Source organism: Centropristis striata, chromosome 23 (genome assembly GCF_030273125.1).
Source record: "Centropristis striata isolate RG_2023a ecotype Rhode Island chromosome 23, C.striata_1.0, whole genome shotgun sequence".
NCBI lineage: Eukaryota > Metazoa > Chordata > Actinopteri > Perciformes > Serranidae > Centropristis > Centropristis striata.
The window spans coordinates 22,806,426-22,814,255 of NC_081539.1; the positions used below are offsets into that span (position 1 = coordinate 22,806,426).

The 7,830-nt window shown below is 38.1% G+C and overlaps 1 long non-coding RNA gene across 1 annotated transcript; it reads left to right on the forward strand.

The window, feature by feature from the left end:
* Window positions 1–1,432: 1,432 nt before the first annotated feature.
* On the forward strand, window positions 1,433–5,996 carry LOC131961954 (uncharacterized). Its single transcript, XR_009389903.1, has 3 exons — window positions 1,433–1,734; window positions 2,614–2,697; window positions 5,163–5,996. It is a non-coding gene; the product is annotated as an uncharacterized LOC131961954 (long non-coding RNA).
* The last annotated feature ends 1,834 nt before the right edge of the window (window positions 5,997–7,830 follow it).

A 7,830-nucleotide genomic window follows, 5' to 3' on the forward strand; every position in this document is an offset into this window, starting at 1 on the left:
TGTTTCTAAGTTCACCGCCAGTCAGCGCAGCAGTACTGCTCTCCGAAGTTTGTGAATATGGACTGTTTTGTCCTCGGCCTTAACTTTGTAAAACTCATTTTACTTCTTCCACGGCACACCTGATGATTTCTTACTGCACACTTGTGTGCCGCGGAACAGCGGTTGGGAATCACTGGATTGGAGCACAGTTATGGGGCGAATCTGATTGGCTTCTTGTGTTTTGGCTTGATGTAAATCCTGTCCGCTGGCGGGAGTCGACCTCTCTGGCTTTTCGTCTGAGGTAAGAAGACGTGTTTTGGTAGCATACTACCGTTACAATTGTGCCTTACAATGTTAGCATTTTCATATTTGAACTTTTAAACTACTGTCGAAAATTTTGTGAAATGTAGTTGCAAGTTATTTGAGTTTCATTTGGACGATGTTTGTAATTTTATTTTGCTAATTTTTTCGCGGCTACTGGTCTTAGGTCTGAGCTAGCGCTCTCTAGCGAGCTAGCTTTAGCATCATGTCGAAGCAATTTATAAATGGTCTGTCGAGGCAGAATATCTTCACAGTTGCTCCATGTTACAGTTACCATGATGCTAACAGTTGTTATAACAGTAGATGTGTCTGGTGTTAGCAAACACTATTGTTTCTAAGAGTGCATTGCATAGTTTGACTGATTTGATGCTACTGACAGACAGCCTATAATGCATTGTGGGTTGATAATCTAGGCCACAAAAGTTTATGATTGCTGTGTTTTGTCTTGTGTCTATCTGGGAAGGTATCATTATGCTAATAATAATAATAGAATAATGCTAAAAAAAATGCTAGCTTATGCTATTTTCCTTGATTAATGTTGTGTAAATGCCATTTATAATGTAGGGTTTGTGTACAATGTTGGCCTGACTAATTTTTTAATTAACTGTGATATGTAGCTAATTGTATGTGGATTTTGATGGTAGCTTCTTGATAATAGTCCTGTTTTTGTGAGGATGTTTTGGTATTCTTATGTAATAAGGTGTAATAGTAATACCAATGTCATACTCATCAATGGCTAAATTTGAACATTTGGTGTATTTGGATAATATTAAACTGAAACTCATGTCACTTGGTAATGAGAGGTTAAAAAGAAAAGATAATCATGGGGATATACATTTAACCATGGAGTCAGGGCTGTAGAAAAATACTGTAATGATGAACTGGTAGCTTACTTCACCATTTAAGATTTACATTGTGTCAATGTTAATGTTACTCACTACTGTTAGCAGACTATTACCCCATTACCATTTCTTTTTTCCAATTTGTCATGTCAACTGGTACCTGAAGGATGTGCTCCTTTGACTAATATTGATGTACTCTGTGTGTGTGTGTGTGTGTGTGTGTGTGTGTGTGTGTGTTTGTGTGTGTGTGTGTGTGACTGAGAGAGAGATTTATTGGATTTTCTTCTGATATTAATACTGCAGTACTATTTTGATAATAGATGTTATTATGTAATAAGGTGTATTTGTAATACCAGAGTCATAGCCATTAATGGCTTAAATTTAGTATAGGGTGCATTTGGGTACTATTACACTGTAAGCTTTTGAAAGTATTCGCCACTATTATCAGATTATTACCTAACTATTACCATGGTGTTATGGTATGGTGTGGTGTCAACAGAATTATCAACCTATCCATTCATATTCATCTTCTTTGCAAGCTTTAATCCTGTTTTTCACCTCACAAATTTACAGCTTGACCATTTATTTACTGGTGAATGTTTGTCAACTGTTATTAACATAAACTTCTTTCATAAATTATGTATTATTATTTTTTTTTAACCCTTGTGTGGTCCTCCCGTCGACTATATACCCATGGTCCTCAGGGGTCAAAAAGGATCCCATGGCACAAGACTGTTTTTAGGACATGTAGAAAAAAAATATTACCAACTTTTTTTTAAAAATCATTTTATCATTAAAGGCAACTCATGCCCCAAAAATTAATTGATTGATATATAATTTTCATAATTTTTTTCTATGTTATTGGTCAATTTTAGTCAAATATTCAAAATTAGGTCTCATTTCAAGAGAGAAAAAAGTAAAAAAAAAAAAAACTGAATACTTTTTTCAATAGTAATAGTGGAAAAAAATAATTCTTGATTGGAATGCACAGAGTAGGTCATGTCAACTTTTAGTGAAACTCATGTTTTGATATTTGTATATTTGAATAAAATTGACCAATAATAATGGAAAAAAAATGAAAATGAAACATAATTTCTTTTGGTCATGGGTTACCTTAAAAGGTGAAAAAAAAGTTGGTAATATTTTTCTCTTCATTTCCTAAAACCAGTCTAATGTCATGAGGTCCTTTTTGACCCCTGAGGACCATGGGTGCTATAAAAATGTATAAAACACGTAAAAATGTATGAAGAAAGTTCAAATTTATATTGTCTGTAAAGGATGCAGAGGGGCACATATGCTGAAAATTTTGCTATGTTTCTAGAGGTGCTATGTGTGTATTTAATTCAAATGATTATATTCAGCTTCATACTGATTTTTATGAATAAGTGATACATTAATTCAGCTATTTAAAACATTAATAACACATTATTGTTACATTGCTGCAATGCTCACGGTTGTCATCCTGTTCTAGATAAACACTACTTCACCTAAGAGACTTGAGTATCCAGTTCTTCGTTGACCTTCAGCATTCAGTTGTTTGTCTTCACCTTTTCAGGTAAGCAATTTTAAAAAAATGCTTTTGTAATGTTGAGAAACACTGAAATTATTATTCATGAAGAACTTTCAACCACTGTTCTGTGATGTCATGTATAGTGATATACAAATATATCTGAAGGAACGGTGTATTTGGGATAATCAATATTATTAGTATTATTCATGTATTTATTTATTTTTAAATCAGAGAATGGGGGGTAAATAGATTATTAGTACAAAAACTAGTAACTAGTAAATAAAAATTGGTAACAATAATGTTCATTCATTAATTGACGCTTGGTCAAACTCATCTGATTAAGTATTGCTGTCTCATTAACATGTTGTATTTATTTATTTTGTAGGCTAAAACCTGAGAAGCCATCACCATGTTGTTGTTTGTTGTATTTCACATTATGCAGATTTTTCAGCATGTGGTCCTCAATATATTACGGAGCCCCCCAGGGGACATGGGGGAAAAAAAAAAGATGGGTGAAAAAAAAAAATGATGGGTGAAAAAAAAAAAAGGACGGACTTTTGCGAGATCCTGAGATACTTTTGCCAGATCCCGAGATACTTTTGCGAGATCCCGAGATACTTTTGCGAGATCCTGAGATACTTTTGCGAGATCCCGAGATACTTTTGCGAGATCCTGAGATACTTTTGCGAGATCCCGAGATACTGACGAAAGAAGAGGAGCAATGGAGGAGCGATATTCGCCTATTTTCCGGCGTTCTAACTGGAATAGCGTCACAAAAACCGCACCAATTTCCCCCAGGATGGTTTTATTTTGTACAGAAAACTAAGACTGACATTTCACAGGCTTGATCAACTCACCAAAATCAGCGAGTCTGGCGAAAGATTAAAGTAACCGGGCCGAATATACGTCCTAGTGCCCAACGGCAGCCAGAGTGCTTAGGGACCGTCGCAAAAGTGCAACGTCTTTCTTTTCTATTTTTGATAACTCACTGGAAATTCATCTAATAAACACCAAACGACTTCTGATGTGTTCATGAACTCACTGTGGACTTCCCACACCCTTTATTTTCAATACACACCTTTTCAATTCCTTTTATTCAGTGTGTACAATATTTAAGCCTTTTATTTTGTAGCTCTCTTGTTTTTATAGATATCAACAACAAACGACTTCTGATGTGTTCATGAACTCACTATGAAGTTTCCACAGCTTCTTGCTTTCCTTTAAAACCCTTACAAGATTCTTAGACATCATTCATTTCTTTACATTTCTCATTTTTTATTCTGACTTCACTGTTCTTTTTCTTCAAAATTTCTGCTGTTAATTCAGGTCAAGCATGCAAATTGTCATTCAAGCATGACACATACAACCTTTCAGGTAGTTTAGCATTAATTGCAAGCTGTTAGAGCAAAGTGAATAAACAAAAATATGATTACTACAGCCACAAGTATGCATCTGTACTTGACCATCAGCTCGTGATGCTTTCCAAAACAGAAAATCGAGAACAATTATAGCAAGCAATAGTGAGGAGTTAAAATACTAAGAGCAGTCTTTGTCTTTTGTTGAACATAGTCATATATAAATTGGGCTGCACAGTAATTAAATACGTAAATTACATTTTTATTCATTGTCTTACAGATGTCTTATGATTGGTGACACACTGGAAGGAATGGTATCTGAAATTTAAAGTGTTTGTTTTACGACAATAAAGGATGTGGGGAATCCACAATGAGTTCATGAACACATCAGAAGTGGTTTGGTGTTGATATCTATAAAAACAAGAGAGCTATTACAAAATAAAAGGCTTAAATATTGTACACACTGAATAAAAGGAATTGAAAAGGTGTGTATTGAAAATAAAGGGTGTGGGAAGTCCACAGTGAGTTCATGAACACATCAGAAGTCGTTTGGTGTTTATTAGATGAATTTCCAGTGAGTTATTAAAAATAGAAAAGAAAGACGTTGCACTTTTACGACGGTCCCTAAGCACTCTGGCTGCCGTTGGGCACTAGGATGTATATTCGGCCCGGTTACTTTAATCTTTCGCCAGACTCGCTGATTTTGGTGAGTTGATCAAGCCTGTGAAATGTCAGTCTTAGTTTTCTGTACAAAATAAAACCATCCTGGGGGAAATTGGTGCGGTTTTCGTGACGCTATTCCAGTTAAAACGCCGGAAAATAGGCAAATATCGCTCCTCCATTGCTCCTCTTCTTTCGTCAGTATCTCGGGATCTCGCAAAAGTATCTCAGGATCTCGCAAAAGTATCTCGGGATCTCGCAAAAGTATCTCAGGATCTCGCAAAAGTATCTCGGGATCTCGCAAAAGTATCTCGGGATCTCCCAAAAGTATCTCAGGATCTCGCAAAAGTATCTCAGGATCTCGCAAAAGTCCGTCTTTTTTTTTTTCACCCATCATTTTTTTTTTTTTCACTCATCTTTTTCCCCCCCCCCATGTCCCCTGGGGGGCTCCGTAATATATAGTATAGAAGTCACTGCATTTTCTGACTTTTCCAGGTTTCCTGTGTCCAGCATCTTCAAGACAGACTAAGCTAACTTTTCATATTTTTTGCACATTTATATTTAGGTTAGGTTAGGAGTAGGTTAGGTTTATAGTTTGTATAGTTTAGCTTTTTATGCTGGTCTAGGGACAGTTAAGTTAGCAAATTCATTTAGTTCAGATCACTTACAGTTGCATATTATTGTTACAATTGTGTTATTTTGTGAGTTATTGTTGTACAGGCTATTGTATATTGCAGGACCAAGTGAGACGAGGAAGACCACTGCTTCCAAGATGCCGCTCAGAAAGTGCGTTGGACAAGTCTCGACCTTGCAGATCCTGCCCCACTTAGCCCAACCACTTCCAACCATGGGATACCTCAAAGACCTCCGTCAACCAGCCGGCTGTGGATGATGGATAACGCACCCACAACTCCTTCTCCAGTCTACAAGGTATGGGTTTGTTTTTTTCCCCATCACAGTGGACACAGACATGGCCTGATAATACAATCTGCTGTCTTAACTACTTCCTTTGAATAATAAAATATTAATTCACAATTGAGTATTTATAATGTATGAATAAATTTGGTATCGTGTGTCATCAGGTTCTGAAAATACAGACACCCCCACAGTCCAAGAACAGCTGGATGACCTCTGGACCCACTTGCCCCCGTTCACAAGATGAGAAGATAGGCTTTTTAAAAAATTCTTCAATTGTTAATTCTGCACAAAGTGATACACAAAACATTGTATGTATTCCATTTCAACAAACACAAACATGAAATGTATATTTAAATACATGACTTAATGCAAATCAATCATACTAAACATCATCTTTTTTTTTTTTAAACCAACCATTGCACAAACTTCCATCCAAGGAGAGGTTACATCTTGATGGTAGCTTTTTAGATTAACAAAACTTTTGTGAGATTTGTAATTGTTGTTTCTGGGGAGGGGGCGGAGAGGGTAAGTCTAAACATTGCATGCAAGAGACCAACACCGGCGTCTCAGGGGAAAGCTATCTGTATACACAACTATCAATCTACTTGCTTCAAAATTTTACGATAGTTTTGCAAATCCTGACCCAGAGAGAAGCACATCAAGCAAACAAAAAAAGCAATGGTAGATTTTCAAGGCCTTTCAATGACATTAACATTATTTTCAATGACATTCATTTTGTAATTAACATTAGTTTTATCTTCTAAAACATAACTATAATGACATTCAAATGTGGATTACCACAAACACAATGATAAACTTCAAGTCTCATTGGATAAAATAAAAAATTATTGACAGTCCTGAAATGATGGGTTAAACATCCTAAATAAGCCCACATTAATAATATATTAATTTCAGGTGAAATATCTATTTTTTTACTTTAAATTCTAATATCATTTAAAGAAATTGATGCTATATAGTATTTTTATATGAAATTATGTAAAAACAAAAGGAAAAGAAAAGATAAGTCTAAAACTAAAAAGTGGTCTTCCTCGTCTCGCATGGTCTCAGTAGCAATCGCAGGTCCGCATGGTCTCAGTGGCAGTCGCCGGTTCGCCTGGTCTCAGTGGCAGTCGCCGGTTTGCATGACAGAGTCTTCGGTTCACATGGTCTCAGCGACAGAGTCACCGGTTCACATGGTCTCGTGGCAGTCGCCGGTTCGCATGGTCTCGTGGCAGTCTCCGGTTCGCATGGTCTCAGTAGCAGTCGCAGGTTCGCATGGTCTCAGTGGCAGTCGCCGGTTCGCATGGTCTCAGTGGCAGTCGCCGGTTCGCATGGTCTCAGTGGCAGTCGCCGGTTTGCATGGTCTCAGCGGCAGAGTTACTGGTTCGCATGGTCTGAGAGGCAGAGTTACTGGTTCACATGGTCTCAGCGACAGAGTCATCGGTTCACATGGTCTCAGCGGCAGTTACTGCTTCACATGGTCTCAGCGACAGAGTCACCGGTTCACATGGTCTCTCAGCGACAGAGTCGCCGGTTCGCATGGTCGCGGTGGCAGTCGCCGGTTCGCATGGTCTCAGTAGCAGTCGCAGGTTCGCATGGTCTCAGTGGCAGTCGCCGGTTTGCATGGTCTCAGTGGCAGAGTTACTGGTTCACATGGTCTCAGCGGCAGACTTACTGCTTCACATGGTCTCGGGCGGATGTAACCGGGTCGCGGGCCGGAAGTGGCCCCCGGGCCGGGAGTTTGAACCCCCTGCCTTAAATTGTCAGTTTCCCAATGGGAGTCTTGCATTGCGCCCTACCGTGAACCTAAAAAATTATCTGTTAAGAACGCTGGGTTTTCAGTTCTGTTCAACATTACGACCAGCAAGTCAACTTAACGATGTGAAAAGTGGCAAGTAAGCAACACAGACAGTCACAGATTGTGTGGCCCCCCCTCTCTTGTGGCAATTTTGGCCCTTAACAACCACAGCTTGTTTATGCCAGCACTTGTCCAATTTAAATGAAAGATTTTGAGCTAACTTGTCATGTGCTTTATTTTTAGCACAGATGTCTCAATCATTCCCAAGCCTTGTATGGAGTTTCCACTTCTGTTTTTTTAGTGGAGGTGCAGATGCAAGAGATATGATATGGGATCGACTGAATAGGGGAGGGAAGGATGAGGGGAATAGGGAGTAACAAAACTCAGAGCGCAGGGGGGAGTAAAGGAAGTAAAGGATGAAACGATAGGAAGGATGAGATAAAGAAG